We start from the raw sequence: 20,269 nt of genomic DNA on the forward strand, positions 1-20,269 counted from the left end.
AATACAAAAGAAGATTATTTTATATAACAATAAACATAATATATTTATTCAATTGGGTTATTAGACTAATTTATTATATCCTGAAGTCCCAAGTCATAGAGATGTAAGCATATCATCTACTATATGAATTTGTAAAATTTATTGAGGTTAATATTTGAATCAGAGGATGATTTAAGCACTACCCAAGACACCATTGGGTTAACTGTGCAGTGAGCAGAGCTGTATGAGTAACATGACACCACTGCTCTGCTATACTGCATAGACATGCATGGTAAAATTTGAATGTGTACTGCTATATTTACAATAAAAACACTGTTAATTTGCTGGTCGATTTCACATTTTATGTTATCTACAGAAGGTGTGAATTATCCTTCATACACACATCACTTTTGTTCTGAATCGACCAAGTAATAATGACACACACACAATTCTAAAACAACATCTTTTGCACAGAAGCTCACAGAGTTCAATGGGATTTGAAAAGTTAAGTGGCAGTTGAAACTACGGCGATGCACTTTTGCAGTGCATGATGGGGCTTCCTTAAATCATCCTCTGTATTTGAATCATAGCAGTCGGTTGGGCTTGGTCATATCCAGTGACTCATCTCTGAGTGTTAGGGGGGGGGGGCATGCAAATGATTACATTGTAGTTACACATGCAACAAAATGGAAGATGTTTGGTTTAACAGTATGTTGAAAAGAAAAATATCTTGAGGATATTTAGCAACATATTGGCATAATCGGGCTATGATCAGGCCTCTCAGATATATATCAAAATTAAATTAAGAAAGAGCCAAACCATTGCCAAAGTTGCCTGTTGAGGTTTCTTTGATATTAAGAACTAAGATTTCTAGTGTTGTTTTTAGTGTTGTTGCAAACTTTGATTTGATGGATATCTACATGTATAAGCATACATGGACAAGATTGTAAATTAAAATTTGGTCTTATATGAACAGTTCAAATCCTATTCGCCCTTTGCACGGATCCGCCATCTTGCTATCATAACAAGGTTCTCCTGCAAACGCAGGCTAAAATGTGCATTTTGTTTCTCACACTTTTCTAGCAACATGCCAAAAGGCTTTTGCAAGGCGTTCGCAGGAAATTAAAGCATGCGTTTGACAGGCGTATGCACACACAGCGCGCACTTTGCGGGTAGAACCTAGTTTTAAGATGACCATGCGATCTCATCTGTGAATTGCAACCATACTTGGGTCACAGCTGCACTATGGGAACCCTCATCTATTGGTGGTATTCAAGGTCATATACTGAGGTCAAAGGTCATTTGGGGTCAGTTTGTAAAATACCATTATTTAAAAGACTTTTGGTTCTCATTATGAGCAGTTCAAATCCTATTGCAACCAAACTTGGGTCATAGCTGCACTGTGGGAACCCTCATCAATTGGTGGTGTTCAAGGTCATACTGAGGTCAAAGGTCAATTTGTAAAATACCGTTATTCAAGACTGGTCTCATATGTACTGTTTAAATCTTAATGCAACCAAATTTGGGTTGTACACTGTATTATGGGCACCTTCATGTATTTGTGGTATCCAAGGTCACATACGGTGGTCAAAGGTCATTTCAGGTTATGTTTGTTTACCACTCATACAGTGTGATGTAATTTAAATCGCCCCATGGTGGGGCATTCCAATTGATGCCTTGCATCGAAAACAGTGACGTTTCTAGTTTGTATATGGCTTTTCTGTCTTACCAAATACTATGTCATCAATAAGGAAGGACAGTCAGTTTATCCTCTTGCCAATAACCATGATAACAACTGCTTTTATCCCTAATCCCTGCTCATCAGTTTGCTTTGTGCATTATGGAGGCAATTGGCTTCTTTTTGTGTAGATTGGAATTTTCATAAATCTAACTTAAATCATTTTAATGATTGAAATCATGTTTGATATAAATGGTATGTTTTGACAGTGGATTTGAATTTTGAATGACTTATCTTGTGCAAGGGTTTAAAAGTTACTTGACTTCAAAGATATGAATTGCATATTGTTTTGTGAAGAAAGTTGCCTTTAAAAATAAGCATTTTGGTGTGTTTAAGACATAAAAAAAATGGTCAAAAGCTGGAGCAGCCTTAGAGCTGTAATTGAATTGAATGTATACATTTTATGTTGTCGAGTTACAATGATATTTTAGCATCAATTGATCAAAAGCACATCAGTAAATTAACAGGATTTTGTGCTGTGGGTGCCAGAAGGTCGGATTATATTAGGGTACAATTGGCATACAATTTTATACAAAAGGTTGAACATTCAATTTGGAGAAAATGTCAGTTTAAGTGGTCTTTTGTTGTGTACAATCCTATTTGGGGAGAAGTAATCCACATCATCCACCAACTGTGCTTTGTATATGTTTTACTGATGGCTTTTTTAGGTTGTAAAAATGACCAATTATTTAATTTTGAGGGTCTTTGTTTCAGAAGCTAAACCGGTATTCAGTAAAACAGTAATTGCAGTAGATGTACTACCATCCGTCTGGTGAGGGGGTTAAACGAACATGAAGTCATTGTACTATCTTCTCCCAAATACAGATCTACAGTAAATTAGATTTGTTCAGTGCTGTGTGTTTTCATGAAGTATTATGAACATGAGCAGTATTAAATTTACAGAGCTTTATTTATGTACTAGCTGTTGTAGATACAGATAGCAGTTACTTAGAAAATTGGATTTGTACTATTATTGTGTTTTCTTATAGGATTATTGAGTTGAAAAAGAGTTTGGATGGATGGATGGAGTATACATGCAATTCATGACATTATCAGTTTCTTAGAACATTATGTATTTTAGACAGGAAAAGGTTAACAAGTGAAGAAGATCATATATTAGTATATTGGATTTATGTCCTCACTAAATTACCAAATGAAAGACTTCAATTAAATTTATACTAGTAGGTGACGAAAAACCCCCAAACCTGTTCTAAGGGGCCCTGACCTAAAACTAATGTTTATTGTAAAAAATAGGATATAAAATTCAGGGCTTAAAAATAAGAGAAAACCCCTCCTATTTATTTTAAACCTTGAGACTAGGAATGTGTGATTAGTAAACCACTAGAGATGGTACAAGTGTGAATAGGAAACAGTGGAGTATATCAAATCTATTATGCTTACTGCCACAGGCAAACTCACTCAAGCTTTCACAAAAGGAGAAAAAAATGGTGATTTTCGAGATTTCCAGTTATGATTTTTTGATTGACAGCTGAGGAGCATGACAACCCGGCATAACAAGCACATGCCTCCATTTGAAAGTTGTAGCAAAACCAATTTTTACAGTGATGAATGAAAAAATTAACTTCTTTCTCTGTGGATAGTCCGTAGAAGGACAGCATTGCATAAATGTGTTAAAGGTGGGCATCACCATGTTGAAACTTAAATGGAACAAATTTGCATGAAGCGCACCTAGATTTGCCTTTTCTAAATCTGAAATGGAATACTAGTATGAGATTAATTTCTTCAAAATCACATGCACACATGCATTTCTCTTCTCTTTTTATCCATTTAAAAATTTTTTTGAGTGTGTTGGCTGTATATACTACTGATTGCAAGTGCTTCATTTAGAAAGGTACAATCTGACTACAACTTGAGGAATATTATTGCCAAATTGGTGCCTTATTCAGCTTTCATTTGGGAATTTGGGAGTTGTTGAGTTTATAGTTTATCCTTAAAATGTGTATAGTTTTGAAATAATGGTGACACTGAAAATGAGCCTAGAGTTGAGTTATTTTGTTTATGCTGTAAATTGATCTTTGGTATGATGGAGAAACTCTTTTGTTTTGATTGTTCATCTTATGTTGTAGGACTTTATTAGGAAATGAAATAGACTGAATGACCAATAAACCAGGATATTACTCTTTGATAAATCAGATGTACTTTATTATGTAGAGAATTTGTGAAAACTATTTGCATATGGAGGACTTCTGTGGACAGAATCCAAATTGATTTTGGGAGAGTGAATGTGTTTGTAGGAATGTTCCTGGTGTCAATATTTTGACAAAGTTGTGCAAAGATAAATAAAAAGTGAGTTAGGAGTCACAATTTTGCATTCATTTGAACATAGGGGTTAATGTAAACTAGCCTGGGGAAGTTTAATGCCTTGTAATAAGTAGTCATATTGATGTCAAGATCCTAAAAAAAACTATCAGAAAGCATATCTCAAGAATGACTGAACCAATGCAAGGCATGTTTGTACTCATTGGAATGTGTTTCTCATGTACAAATGTAGATTAAAATATAGGTTCATGAGATGGTAAGATTTTTAACTTGTTGAAGCTATTATTAAAAAAGAAATAGGTGTTTCGTTTGTGCAGGTAACAAGCAAGGGTTAATGTAACTAGCCCCAGGTAGTTAAACATCTAGAAGGCCACAGAGAATTTGACTTCTCTTGGTGTTTTCTCTCTTCTCCAAAAGGCCAATCCAATAATAGTACCCTATAGAATTAAGTCAAATTTAATTTTGATTTCTTTCTTTTACCTGTGTCCATTGTCCACTGTGTGTTAACTGTTTTCTTTAGGAAGAACATATCTACCAATTGGTAGGAGTGAGGTTGACAAGCCTGTGCAATTGGCATGGGCACCGCCGCAAGTTTTTAATAAAATCAATGTAAACGGCAATATTGCTGCTCACTTAATAGCTGTGCATGATCAGGCCTATTTGGAAATCCATTCTTGGTTCATGGCAGTTTGTTAAAACATGGAGAACAATATTATCAGTGGTTCCTTCAGGAAACCATCAAAAGCGCACTTTGATTTGAGCTGCAGGGTAAAAAATAGTCATTTGGTGAGAAAATAAAGGAAAATAAAAGATATTGTACCAATGTGAGTAGCTATTCAGGCAGGGTATAGGTGGCCCAGTATTTAGTCATCATTCAATTAATAATTATCAGACTTGGATATTATTGGTCGTTAAATGAGGCATACCAAAGCTGAATTTCATATAATTGCCTAAGTTATTGCTCTTTCAGGCATTGAATCATGAACAATAATTACAAGACTGTCATACCATGTGTACTTTTGGTTTCTTATATTTTGTCTTTACCCATAGTGGGTTTGAAGTTTGGAGAATGATTCTGTGATATATTACAACATGCTGCATGCATTTTAAAGTTGGGAGTCATAGGGGGCATATAATATAGAAAATGGTACCAATCAAAGTTTTATACATAAGTCCATGTACTATTTTAGCTATTGCAGTCGCAGTGCCGGGTAGCTATTTGCAGTCGCAGTGCCGGGGGGAGGGGGGCATGGTTGACAAATGCCCCCAGTCAGAACTCTTGTCCCCCCAGTTTCCCCAGTAAAAAACAAAATTACCATCATCCACTTTTTGCAGTAATTTTGTGCACAATTTGTTGATGTTGATACCCTGAAATTCACTTCTCCCCATCCTCCCCCCCCTCCCCGATTTTTTTTTTGGCATTGCCAGTGGCTATTTGTAATTGCCTCTATTACTTCTGACTTTCATCTTAGTAATATCAACCGCATATTGTCCTTTTTAAGGAGTTCTTGTTATATGGTGCAACCAACCATATATCCTGAAAATGGATCTGTAAAATGGGTAATTTGTTTACCTACCTGGCACAAAGTGTGACATGTGTCATATTATTGATGGCTGAAACAGAATGCATGCATATTTGGATTATAAAACAACAACCAACCTCATCGGCCTGTATGATTCAATGGAAAATACAGCGACTACTAAATGCAGTGATTTTACTATGTGTTGTCTTGCTGCATACTATTGAATTTGTTTGTTTAATCCTCCATACCATCCTGTCATACATTCATCCATCTGTCCATCCATTTTACTTAGATACAACTTGTTGGTAAGCTCTGTAAGCACTAGCAGTAACTTACTTGATTTAGATTTTGACACAGAAGGCACATCATTATAAATGATTCCATTTGTACAAAACCACAATGTAACTCACTATTGACGGTTTCGCCTATCATGGTCAGTAGGCATCATCAGAATGATGGTTATAGATTCTTACTTCCGGTTGGACTAAATAAGTGGGAAGTGAATTGTTACACTGCATTGAATACAGTGCAGTAGAAACGACCAGATGATGAGGAGGGGATTAAAAATGTGGGTGAGGGTGAAAGCACAATATAAATGCAAGTACAGAGATACTGTGATACAAGGTGCTCAGTTTACTAGTGGTGCAGGTAAGCCTCCATTGTATCTCACTGTGATTGTATCCATAGATACCCCATGAAGTTGTTGACAGACAACTCAAACCCAAAGGCCTTTGTCTGATGACCCTATGAGGGGTCATCTAAGGTCAGAGTATCACAGCTTAAACACCATACCCCCTGTGTAAACCTGATCCCATCAATATGTTAGAATTCTGACACACTAGGCAGGGGACACAGATTAAATCTCTGTTTTATCACTATTCAGCTTGGGGAAGAATGCCATATCTGGTCAAGTTCATTGTGGACTTTCAAAAATCAGATGACCCCCTGTTGATTTTTTGAGGAATTGTAGGTGATTGTGGTTGTTTAGGGTACTCCTGTGGTGGGTACTGTGGATGTTTGGCTGGGAGCATTGTGCTGGGAGGAAGAGGAGAATTCTGATCTGGCAGGTGGAAATTGAAAGTGGAAGTTAAACATTGTTAACCCTTTTGATATTGTGAATAGGAAAGGCAGTGACAAGACTAACAAAAAGTCCCCAAAAACTTTTCTGCAATCATTTAAATGAAACATGAGTAGACTGGAATTTCTGTGGATTATAACCATTTTGTTGAGGGCTAATTATGGTATTATTATGGTCAAAAGAATTAAATAAAGCTGATCATAATGTAGAAAAAAAAGGTATCTTCAAGGCAGATTGTTGGCAGATATTGGCAATATTTTATATTATCTTTTATGGTGATGATAACGATCATTCTTGGTCATGTTCATGGTCCCCAAGAAATGTAATGTACTTACTTGGATCTGATGTTTATCTTACTATAATTTGCCTAATGTTGTATGTATGTATGTGTGTATGTATGTGTGCCAAAGGCTCCGTCAGGTTTGATCCAAGCCTCGCCAAATTCGAATGGGGGATGCAGAAAAATACGGGGAGTGTCGTAAGCTACCTTCGGTCGAAATCGGAGGTCGAAGGTCAAAGGTCAAATTTTAAACTTGGTCCGATTGGGCTGTAATTCATACGGGAGATCAAGGAATGCGGAGGTCACATTTGGTTGAGATCGGTAAAGAATTGGGCTCAAAATCAGCGAAAATGTGCATGAACAGTATCCTATCAGCTGAATTGGACTTAAACTAAATAAATAAATAAATTAATGTCATCCAAGGTCAAAGTTCATCAAACAGAGGTTAAAGGTCATGGGTTCATGCTATGTTGCTGTTATGCATACGGGCATATGGAGCTTAATAATCATTTTCGCATACGGGTATAGCTCTAGTCATTTTAATTACTCGCAAGTTTCAAATATGTTGGTTATATTATAAAGGCGATTGTTCAATGTATTGTGAACTGGATAATTTGACTCTGTCTATAATTGATCAGTTCCATGATGATATAATCATCTCTGAAGTCTCAGTACCACAAAAGAAGTCAATACTTTCTCTTAAAATTCCAAGGTTTTTCCTTAATTGTGACCGTACACCACGAATGAGCCGTAAATGTCCTCAATTGTATTCTGAGTTACAGTGTAAAATGGGCATGAAGGTCATATTCATAGGTATTTCAATTTGGTGCTACGTGTATCTCATTAAATGAGGTACACGTAGCACCAAATTGAGGTACCTATGAATACGACCTTCATGCCCATTTTACACTGTAACTCAGAATACAATTGAGGACATTTACTGCTCATTCGTGGTGTACGGTCACAATTATGGATTCTGTTGTTGGCCATTTTTGAATCAGAATTTTAAATGATAAGGTCATTGGGCACTTGGGCAGTTTTAAACTACTGTATTCATTCCAATAAGCGCCCAGGGCGCTTAACAAAGTCATTTTAGGTGGGCGCTTATTTTTTACCTTGTAAAATTACCGAATTTTTTCATGAGGGGCGTTTATTAGAGACAGATTTACATATGTTATAAAAGGGTCCTGAGACGTTCTAGTAGCTTTTCTGATGCAGAAAATGTATTGCAAGTTTACGCAGGACTTGTAGTCCTCCAGCTATTTCACTGTATCGACATCTATCTGTCACTTCAACATTAATGGTACCCTTTAGCAAATTGAAAATACCCTGGGTGGGCGCTTATTGGGGCATGGGCACTTATTGGAACGAATACGGTACATGTACTATCCCACATCTTTGTTGTCACGGAGTCAGTAGAGATGTCAAACTTGGGGCACTAATGCCTTTATTTATCAACAATTATATCACAGCTGAGAGACTGGTGCAGGGCAGTATTTATTACTATACCTCATAAATATTTATTAGGTACTTAGTAATCCAGACATCTTATTGGTTAATAATGCTAGCGTCCGAGTACGGTATTTTGACTACTTCCCGCGCCTGTGTAATTACGCGCACGCTGGGAAGTAGTAAAACTTCCGCACCCTACTACCACACGGTGTCTCGACCCCGCGCGTCACTGTTCCTTCAGACGTAGCATTATGCTATACACAACAGTGATTCTGCAGACGCGTTTATCGTGGAAATGGCGTCTGCTGCAGTTATTTTGCCGAGATTACCGATGGATAATAACACACAAATTTGACATTTTATGAAACAAAATGCTATTTATGGAATGTTAAAAAGAAAATTAGAATAATATTAGGTCAAAATGTGAATTGATTGAACAGAAATCCTCCAATAAAATCAGGTAAGCAAAATATTAAGCTTATTTACCATGCTGGCCGGCACGTTGACTGGAATCGGCTGTCAGAACAAGAAGTGGGGACACAGATTGGTTCTAGATTGGAAGAGACTTATGACAAGGCTGTGTGCTATCACCAAACATCTACTCTCAAGACATGAGAACAGCTTTGGAGCAATTTGAAGGTGGAGGTTGAAGTTTGGTGGTACAAGGATTACTAAGCTGAGGTATGCTGATGATACCACTCTTATTTGTAGCAGCAGAGTAGAGCTGATTGATCTTTTGAAGTGCATCAAAGAGGCTAGCGAAGAAAAAAGCCTTCTCCTAAACACAAAGAAAGCAAAAATAATGGTTGTAGACAGAGAGCGGAAAAGTGATGAGTTTGTGATAGATGGACAGCAGATTGAGGAGGTGAAGCAATTTGAATACCTGGGTTGAATGATTATCAACATCGGTGACAGCACAACTGAAATTAAGAGAAGACTGGCTATTGGAAGGACAACTGCAAGACATGTCAAGCATATGGAAAAGCAGAGGCCTATCCATTGACCTCAAGGTACGCCTACTTCGTGACATGGTGTTTTCCATTGCTACTTACGGATGCAAGTCTTGGGCTATGACCAAGAATGACAGGAAAAGAGTTGATGCTTTTGAGATATGTTGTTACAGGAGGCTTCTACAAGTGACATGGAAAGACAGGAGAACAAATTCATGGATCCTCGACAAGATTGGTACAAGTCTAACCATCAGAAGCGGCATAATGGAGAGAAAGCTGAAGTACTTTGGCTATATTGTCAGGAAACATGGAGGTGTAGAAAAACAAATTTTGCAAGGGGCCATGGAAGGCCAACGAGGAAGAGGACGTCCACCAACATCTTGGACTGGTTTCTAACCAAGGAATGCAAGGTGCAACGCATCAGATCGAGTGAGATGGCGTACTCTAATGAAGACCACAGCAGCGCTACACAGCACCACCTGACACAGAGAGAGATATCACAAATCAGGTCAAGATGTCTGTCATAATAGTTGTAATTAGCGTGAAGTTAATCTTCAGAGCTATCATCATTCAATTTTGATTTTGAAAATTGCAAAGGATTGAAATGGTGAATAAATATTTTATTGATTTTCTATTTCATGTTTGCATTTTGTGATAAGAAGATCAACATGAAAGAATTATCTACACTGAGGACAAAAATTGAACAACAAGCGATACTTTCTCAGTTGGGTTAGGGTCATATGGGGAAATTGTTGTCATTGCGCCATAAGCAAGCAAAAGTAGTGATCATATGATTGTTGACAATTTTATCATCATGTTGTGTCATAATTTCTGGTGGGCCAGGCTTGGATCAAAATCATGGTCCATTGGGTAAAAGAAAGTTGAGCTCATTGATAAACACAATGAAATGTATGGTACTTTCATATATTGCAATTAATAGAGAATCAGTATTTTGAAGAAATAGTCCAAATTTTAAGTCACAGTGGAGCTTATTCATCACATAGATTCATCATGAGATAGCACTGATGCTTATTTCATTTATTGAAAAAATTGCATGTCAGTTTCAAAATTTAAACATCACCATGATCCGCTTTTGCGTAAAATGTCATCTGTGTTCACCAAATGGCAGGAAATAATTATTGGACTTGAAATGTTACATAGATCCCGTAGTGTAGTCTTTTATCTATGTGTCAATGCATACCCAATAAGCATTAAGACATGATTGAGACAGCTATATATGCGCAGGTTGTCTTCGTTTTTTGTGACAAGCGAGATTTTAATTGCACTTAAAACCACTTGACTAGCTGGATAGACTATAACATGATTGACAGAATCAAAAAGTAAGGTGCATCGCCGATATTTGCGAGGATTATTGAGAGGCCTATTTTACAGGGAGTTTTGAAGATATTACATTATTACCATACATGAGTTAGTTGTGTAGGTATCATTTTCTCTCAATGGTATGCAGTACTTGACTTAGATTTAGACCTTTAGAAAAAAGGACTTTTGCATCTTAAAGAGCATCAGATTACATGAAAATTGTTAATGCACAATTGCATGAATGTTAATTTATACAAAAAAAAACCTGTGCAATTTCATCTTGATCTATAAGATGATAGAGACAACAACTTTGTAGACTCTCTAAAACCACAAATCACGCCATAAAAATCTGGATCTGAGTGTGAATCTGCCTACTATGTGTTCTCTGTCCCTTCACCAACCCACACCTGACCACCATCCATCCACATGATTTAAACATTGATTTTCTTGTTAGAGAATGGAAACCTCAACAATTTATGCCGCAGAGTATTCTGTATTAATACTTGCGAAAATAGAACAGCGAATCAGCACTTTAATGAAAATGTTTATGCTAAAAGCAATTGTAACATGTCCCCATCAATAGTGATAATAGGGAAATAAAATTGACAGTTTGGATTCTAGTGTTTATTATTTGTTTCAAGTGAATTCATCCTCTTCAGGCCTGCTGAATAAACAATAATACATTTTACATAAGCTAGAGAGTTGACATTTTATAAACAAATTTAGGTACTAGAAAGAAATTTAGTATTATTACAAGCCAATTTAGAAATTTACTGTGGTTTCAAACAAGAACAATGTCTATAATAGGTTCTGCATTAACCCTAGAACTTAACTGAGCCATATTGTTGCAACCCCCCTAATTTTCAATTATAAACATCATATACTGTTATTTGGTACCAATGTATAGCTATGGGTCTCCTCTATCTAGTGATACCAATATAAGTGCAAACATGCCCCACATAAGGTCGTTATGACATCATAATGTGAGCCCATGCAAATTTGGTCAATTCTGGCTATAGATGTACAAAAGTAGAGGCAAAATTGATTTTTGGCTAAAATTTCTACGAACATTGGGTTTTCACTGAATTTTCTCCTAAATATAAAAGGAAATGACTATTTCTATCTAACTAACAAGTAAAAAGTCAGTACTGTATATGCCAATATTTTCGCGTACAGATATTTTCATGGTTTCAAGTATCACTGACAATTTTGTGAGGTGTTAAATTCGCGGTTGTTGGCAACTTATATAATAAAATTCATAAGAAATTTCTTCATTTCAGCATATTCGCGGGTTATTATTTTCGCGGGCACATATTAAGCCGTGAAATTCACAAAAAATAAAACCACCACTTTTTTTTTTACTGTAGAAACCAATTGTGGGCCTCACCCCCGCCCCCCACACCACCACATTGGGTTCGTTACTTTTAATGCACTCGGTGTTTCTACCGTCCCGACTCAAACGATTCTAGAAGTTGTTCTCACAAGCCCCGCCTACTTTCCCTGCCTTCTCGGCAACCCGAAGTAACTTTTTCCATTGGTTTGTGTGGTGCAAAATGAGGAAAATACCAATATTTGTCAACGAATTACAGGAATTCCAGTCATAGATCTCGACTGAAAATGGATACATTAGGTAAGTAACACTTTCATTTATGTCATATCAAAAATTGTTGGAGATCTATGACCAGTTTGGTAGATAATCGAGTTGAAATGTGGGCATGTTTTTGGCATGGTCTAGGTGGGAATAACAGGTTCGTACATGTAAACTCAATGGGAATCTCTTACGACTAGGCTAAAATACAACAATATTTTGTAAATTTTCCTCGTAAAGAAAAGATCGGTCAAGGAAACCTATATGAATATGTTGTCAATACTTCACTTGACCCAAATATATGATTTATTTTTGTAATGAGAGAATCACACATGGAATTTTAGAGGGATTTTGATAGCAGTTCCCGCACCGTAGAAAAGCTGCTCTGTCATGAGCCGGAAATTCCACCATGAGCCTAGATCCTGATTTGTTTTGCCAATTGAAGCTTCTAATGTTGGCTGAATGTTTTTGATTATATCATGAAAGTCAATCTGTGACAAGATGTAATTTTGCTACGGAAAGTGCTATGACAAAACGATTTTCAGTTTTGGCTTTCTTTATAATCAAGGAGTTTAATTTGATATAAAATGATGCAGTGTTTGATGGCAAAATTTGACTGAATTCACCTTTCAGGGGATGTAATTTTCTTCGACAGGGGGTCATGAATATGTCGGTGACTGAAGTCAATTTTTATGACCCCCCCTCCATTGCGGATGATCGCGGGCTAAAATTTTTACGACCCCCTATCGTGGGTCAAAAATTTTAGGACCCTCTTCTGTCAAAATTTTAGAGCGGAGTACACGTAAACAGCGTTAAAATTTTTGACTATAAGCGTAAAGAAGGCGCACGGACAGCGCAAAAATCTTGCATTGTATAAAGATTGTGTGCACATTTTGTTCAAAAAAAGTGTAAGAAAAGTTACACCAGTCGCCAGCCCTTAATAATTCTATAACCCCCCTATTTTGATTGCTACAAAAATTATAACCCCCCTATTTTTGGTCTTAAACTTCTATGACCCCCCCAGTATATTCATGACCCCCCTTCTGAAGAAAATGATAGCCCCTTATACCTATAAGGGGCTCAGCTGTGCAATAATTATGAGCCCTGGAAGGAGGGTAAAATTGGGGGGCAACAAGCGATCGAGGGGGGGGCAAGCAATATTTGGCACACATTCATGGGGTGCCTTTTAAATAAAATGCTCTAAACGGGCCTAGGAAAACAGTATGGAAACGCTGAAATATGCAAATTTTCATGCTCGCTGTGCTCATAACATATCTAGACCTTTTAAGGTTTGCAAATTGGGATCCCAAAAATTTGGCATGTGTTGGGGCAAAGATTTTGTGCAGGCCAAAGAGGGAGGAAAGCGATTATTTTGCAGGCTGAGAGGGGGGCAAGCTATTTTTGGTGGGTCGTTCGGACATTTTATTACCCCGATAATTATTGCACAGCCCCTAATATGGCACATAAATGAACCCTGTGGTGTGCAACCGATGGTGGAGGGGGATTGGGGGCACCAGTGGCAAAACTACACTTTCATTGCAATCAAGGGAACAGCTAGCTGGGGTAAATCTGCCACCACCGCCAAGGGGGGGGCTGGGGAATACAGATGCATGTGCTCATTTGGGGGAAGTGGGTGGGCAAGGATTTCAAACCAAGCCGCTGTAACAGCCCCATGCGGGGATTGTGCCACTGTCCCAGCTTTACCCTGACAAATTTTCTAAAATCCTCTTTTTTTTTTCAGGCCTACTAAAAGGTCAGAGCTGCACTGTACAAGTAACAACCAACTGCCAGACACCATTAACCAATGCCACTGTGAGCCATTTCATGTCACATTTTGCAGCGGAGGCAGATGGAAGTCATGGAACAAATGAAATATTAAAAAGGACTGAAATAATGACCGGATTCAGAAACGCACTTCAATCTCACTAATTGAAGAACAATACTTGTGTTGAAAGTCGGGACTCATAAATTAGGTGTAACAGAATGTGTGAAAAGATCTATTAGAAATATTCAATCCAATAGATTAGAATTCAATCTAATTCAATTTTAATATATGGGATTAAAATTGCTTAGATTGATTTTTAACCCCTTAGATTAAAATCAAATTAGATGTATTCAAATTAGATTTTAAAAATCCATCCAAATGTTTTTTAGATTAAAAATCAAATAAGATTGAATTCTAGATTGAATATTTCTAATAGATTAGATCCAATTTTGGATTTGTCCCAGATCACAATCACTTAGAGGGAATATGCTGAATTGTATTATAAAAATAAAGACTGCACAAAAACTAATAATTGTGTTTGAACTAATAATTGTGTTCACAATATTTCAACATAGAAAGAAGGATGATTTATTTACGCGCATTTTGATACCCCATTAGTCCAATCTCGTTCAATAATAACAACACAGCAGTGTTTTTAAAGAAAAATAACCGAATTGAAAGTTGCGGTTATTTGTATTGATATGAAGTCATTGATTGAAACCATTGATTGCTGTAAATGGCAACTTTTAAATTTGTGGTTTTTCTTTAAAAGCACTATGTACTGTGTTATCAGTATTGAGCGACATTTCACAAATGGGGTATCAAAATGAGCGTAAATAAATCATCCTTCTTTCTATGTAGAAATATTGTGGAAACGATTACTAGTTCTGAACTTATAGGCATATTTCAGCTGTGTTACTTTTTGTGCAGACTTTTTATTGGATATCTTCCATCACACAATAGAGGATACATGTAGTAAAAAAATCCCCATCATTTATTATCTATTAAGTAGGTGTGTTCAACTGTTTTGGTTTGTTGGACTTCCTTCATACTTTTTAATGAAAAAAAATAGTGCTTTTATTTTTTCACTTCCTTACAGATCTCAAAATAAATTAAAACAATGATCAAAGCTACATATTCACCATGCATAATTGTTTATTTCATGAACTCTTGTCTTTCTAATAATTATGTACCAGAGAAATAGGTGTAAAAATACATTTAGTAATGAAGTATGAGATAATGAGTGCAAAAAGACCATTTATTTACAGTCTATTGGCAGCCACTAGTCTTTTGAGAAGGCTTTTGTTCAGACCTTCATTTGGGGGGGGGGGGGCCCTTTGTCAAGGCCATTTGGCACCACTTGTCAAGAGGAATGAAGAACACCTTGAAGTTAACAAAGATCAGGGGCACAAAGGCCAAAACTGAAAAACTGCAGGCAATGGCCCTGACTGAAATTCGAGTCCAGCTTGTGTGTTAATATGGTGCCTTCACAAAAGACTACATTGTAGCATTGACTGACATCGGCTAGTCTTTCCTGAAGGCTTTGGGTGTGAATGCATTGATGCACAGTCACAGCTTTCATGAAAGAAACAGTGTCTGCCAATAATAAACTATGAACACTTACACTCCTTTAAAAGCATTTATAAGTCAAGGGTTTACATGTAGGACCTTCTTTTATTTTAGTTTTATGTTAAGGGTTTACATGTAGGGTCTTCTTTTATTTATTTAATAAATAACAGACATTAACGAGGCCTTATCTGCAATAGCTGCCAAGTGTCATATTTTAGATAAATTATCAAAATGTCTATGGGGCAGCTATTGCAGTTAGGCCTTCTGGTCCTAAACCCTTGATTAGTGGACTGGATACTCATCATATTTACAGGGATGAAGGTAAACCAGTAGCAGCTACTAAACAATTTGGTCTACAATTACTCTATCCTGCATCCGCTAATCCTAAGGTGCGCTAGTCATAAATGTCACTAGTCCAAGAAAAAAATGGTCGCTAGTCCTAATGGCTGCAGATTTTCCATTGCTAAGGTCTTGTAAACCTTATTTATTTTTGGACTTGTGAACCATTTCCTATTTTTTCGGACTAGCGATCCGTATTTTTGGACTAGGAACCTTGGCTATACATTGGTTCCCCTCAAGTTCAGTAGTGACGTAGGTGCATATTTTAGTGGGCTCCGTATTGAATCGTGTGCGTATAGTTAATTGTGTAGCAAAAAAGGGTGGTTCGTGTGGCGCAGCCATGAAAAGACATTGACGTCACTGCTGAATTTGAGGCAAACCAAAGAAAAGTGCCTAGAACATTTCCAATAATTCCATGCAACTTTTACAGCCTGTAAGGAACTATGCATTACGATTACATCACATGATGTCAGAGTCATTTGTTGAGGTCCTTATTATTTTAATAATTGGAGCAAACATTTACTAGTTAGTTTATGCACCACATAAATTACTATGCAAGTATTTAAGTTCTCATCAAATGTTCACCCTCCAGAAAAGATTTTCTTCAAAAAATTTAATTGTTGACATAATGTTGGGAAAGTTTTCAATGCATGCAGTGATAGCCCTACTACGGCCTTTTGACTGTGGTGGTCCAAAACCATGCTATATCGTAAAACCTGGCTATATCCAGAGAACTGCTAGCCCCAGACTGGTAATTCTCCGTTTTGGGTGGAGCTGTTAGTGGGTTTTAGCAGTTCTCGGATATAGTGTGTTTAAAAAGCCCTATAGTACGGCTAGCGAGTGATGCGACAGATAACAGATGCCAGCTGTTGACTTCCAAACCATCATCCTCTTTGTCTTTCACGAAACCAGTATCCTCAGTAGTACTGCTGCACCTGGAAATTGGAATAAAATAAAATAATAGCCAATGATTAATTATTACACATTATTATCAGGATTATGGTATCTAGGCTGTTTGTGTGCCTTAAGGGGGTACTACACCCCTGCCCAATTTTGTGCCTATTTGTGCATTTTTCTCAAAAATTATAGGGCATTGGGGACAAGTAAGATATGTATATTATAGGGGCAAGGACTACAACTACTGCACTGGAAATTTTATATCAGCACAGACAACAGTTGTGGAGTTACAGTCAAAAATGAGGAAAACCAATATTTGATCAAAAAATCAATAACTACTTGCTTTGAGTTGCTGAATTTTCAGTACAGTAGTTGGGAGTCCTTGCCCCTATACATATCTTACTTGTCACCAATGTGCTATAATTTTTGCGAAAAATGCAAAAAATAAGCACAAAATTGGCTAGCTAGGGGTGTAGTACTCCGTTAAAGCCTTAATGTACTATCTTTTTAAATTTTTAGATTTTCCTTCCAAAATGATAAATTATTGTAGCAGAGTCATGATATGCTATTTCAATAGGTGTGAGGTCAAAGGTCATAAAGTCAAAAGTAGTCACTTGCAATCATTTTGCAATTTTAATTTTTTTTATGAACTGTGAGAGCGGAGACAGATTTAAAGCACTAATCTGTAATTTACTAAGTCTACTAGTCGTGCATAGTTTCATGGGCATAGCCATCTTTTTTAGTAAGAAGGGCAAAATAAAACTTAGGTGGTACACAAAAAACTCTGCATTGCAAAAAAGTTGCATCATACAATTATACATAGAGAGGTTGTATGTCTTTGAGCTTCTAAAAAAGGCTTTATTGGGACGTAGTACGCAAAAATTTAGTATTTTACACTATTTTCGGTCATGATCAGGTTAATTTCGGTAGAAAAGGGTTCCTTGTCCCTTTTCTTTTCTTTTGCCCTTCTGATTTTCTCTTTTCTTTTTTTTCAGAGGGGCTCTTTTATTTCATATATACCTGTCGTGCCTGAGAATTAAATATAGGAACACATAGGAATAAGGTATTGGCATTTTGTGTGGTGTGCTGCACCCCTTGGCTACAACTTTGTAAATGAAATTACTTACATCCTCCTCAATAAGGAAAGCTGTGCTGGTCGGTTGCAGGTGCTTTGCTTCAGCGTGTGTTTATAGTTCAGATTTTTGGAAGATATGCCTTGCTGAATGGACCTTTCGTGTGCCAGTTTCTGGAAAGACAATACAGTATGACATTGTAATTAAAGCCATTGTAACATTTGCTAAGGGGAAAGCCCTGAATATTTTTCAAAATTCTGTTTTTACACGATTGCTTTGTAAACATGTAGTAGGCCTACATACTCTGCAAAAATCAAGACTTTATGTTTGCTCACTTGCTGTGGGTTGGGATTGAGACTGAAGATGAAGTCAAAATCATATTTTCCTATAGAGGAATCAAATTTCACGCATTCCTGCACCTTAATGGCGGCCATAGCATGACGGGGACAAACTATCTCACCTAAAATGTGAAATGATCGCCCTTGAAGGATATTTTAAACTGCATTCTACCACCCGTGTTACGCATGAGACAAAAGAATGATGACAGTTTACAACACAAAAGAATCTCACATCAAATTTTAAGCGGGTTTAATCCACCCAATTGGGCACTCACAACACCTGTTTGGTGCATGCAGGGACCCTAATAAGGCCAAATAAAAAAATAAACATGTTTCACGTCCCCTCCCGCTTCCTTTTTTGAGGTTTCTTCAAATATATTTTTAATTTTTGAAATTCGGTTATAACTTTTCAAAATATATCTCTAGGAAGTTAGGATGCTTTCTATAGCCTTGTTAAGATACAAGAAACACGTTAGGAAGGTTTTGTGATCATTTGAGGGGGTGTAACTCTCCTCCTTTTTCCAGGCATTATTGTATACGCTAAAACACTGAGCTCTAAGTATGGCTATTTACACCAATTTTGTGATAAAAATAGAAAATAAAAAGACCCTCTTCCTCCTTTTTTTTTGAAAACCGGACGTGAAACATGTTTTTTATTTTACTTGGCCTAATGGCCGACCAAATCCTGACCATGACTTGGCTCGTTGGATTCGTCTATACTATAGCGAATCCTCACTGCCAGTTAAAATTAATGTTGTGTCGTTTAGTTTTACTTGTGCATTAAAAAATTAATGAGTTATAAAAGAAACTCACCTTGCAGAGTCGAGGTACAAACAACACACCCAACATACTCAGCCAGGAGAAGCGGTATACACATACACGACATACACTGCACTGTATTGCAATGATCATGAATGTACAGTCATGACAGTGCATGAACAACAGATCTGTGTGATGCAGTGGTGAATGGGACAAATCTCGTCATGTTTTCGTGTAGTCCGAGGTGCTCTGCCGATAACACTCCGATCGCCAGGCAATCTACGTGTAGTAGGCCAGTGGGACAAATTTGCTTCTCTAAATATTCAGTGAATTGAATACTAATATTACTATTGCAAACTAGTCCAAGCACGTCGCTAAAATGAGGCAAATAATTTGATTTTCGCAACTGGATACTTCTGTCAGTGTTATGACTGTCGCAAAAAACAGCTGATCGAGGTCAGAGGTGAAATCTGTCAATCAAACTACTTTCGCGCATGCGCAAATGGCACACCTGAACTTAGGGAAATATTTTGCCGAAGGCATTGAGGTGGTGTGCCCGCCCCCCTCATTTCTTTGGGGGCTTTGACACACCTAAGCAAAATTATAGGAAAATCGGTAATCATGTCTTTAAAAAAAGATTGTGAACCAAAATGCAACATTGAATATACAAGGCTATTTTTAGAATTTCCTATGAGCTTACAAAAATAATCATGCTAAAATATTCTGTAGAATATTCTTTTTCATTGCCACCATAATATTTGTACATGTGATAAATATTTCTAGACAAACCCTCATGGTAAACATAGTAGACCCTCCAAATTCTGGCCAAATTTGTGAAAAATGTGACCGTACAGCACGAATGAGCCGTAAATGTCCTCAATTGTATTCCGAGTTACAGTGTAAAATGGGCATGAAGGTCATATTCATAGGTATTTCAATTTGGTGCTTTCATGTACCTCTTTAATGAGATACGTCAAATTAAATACAATTGAGGACATTTACTTGCTCATTCGTGACTGTACGGTCACAAATGTTCTCACCCAATAACAAATTTCACATTTTCAAATTTGAGCTCATATAAATATCATAATACTAATAGATAGAATGACTTGCATCTCCTTGAAGATCAACATGAATAAAGATGATAAAAGTTAACAATGGCATTTGATCTACATGTATAATGAATAATACAAGCTAACATCTTTTTTGTAATTAAAAAAAAAAGAAACATGACAAATTTCATTTATGTCACCCATCACTTTAACAAACACAATGCATCTGCCCTACTTGAATAATTGCAGAACTGGGACAACCATTCTTCTCCTTTTCTCCATATATACC

General features: G+C 36.9%; 1 protein-coding gene and 1 long non-coding RNA gene across 2 annotated transcripts in view; one reads left to right on the forward strand and one right to left on the reverse strand.

Annotated features, from left to right (window-relative positions):
• Window positions 1-20,269, forward strand: part of LOC140163690 (protein sidekick-2-like) — a 385,021-nt gene that overhangs the window by 23,525 nt on the left and 341,227 nt on the right. The window lies entirely within an intron of this gene.
• On the reverse strand, window positions 16,640-19,354 carry LOC140164012 (uncharacterized). The gene is made up of 3 exons (XR_011860459.1): window positions 18,983-19,354; window positions 17,886-18,004; window positions 16,640-16,796 (listed from the first exon to the last, which is right to left on the reverse strand). It is a non-coding gene; the product is annotated as an uncharacterized lncRNA (long non-coding RNA).

Source organism: Amphiura filiformis, chromosome 11 (assembly GCF_039555335.1).
Source record: "Amphiura filiformis chromosome 11, Afil_fr2py, whole genome shotgun sequence".
Taxonomy (NCBI): domain Eukaryota; kingdom Metazoa; phylum Echinodermata; class Ophiuroidea; order Amphilepidida; family Amphiuridae; genus Amphiura; species Amphiura filiformis.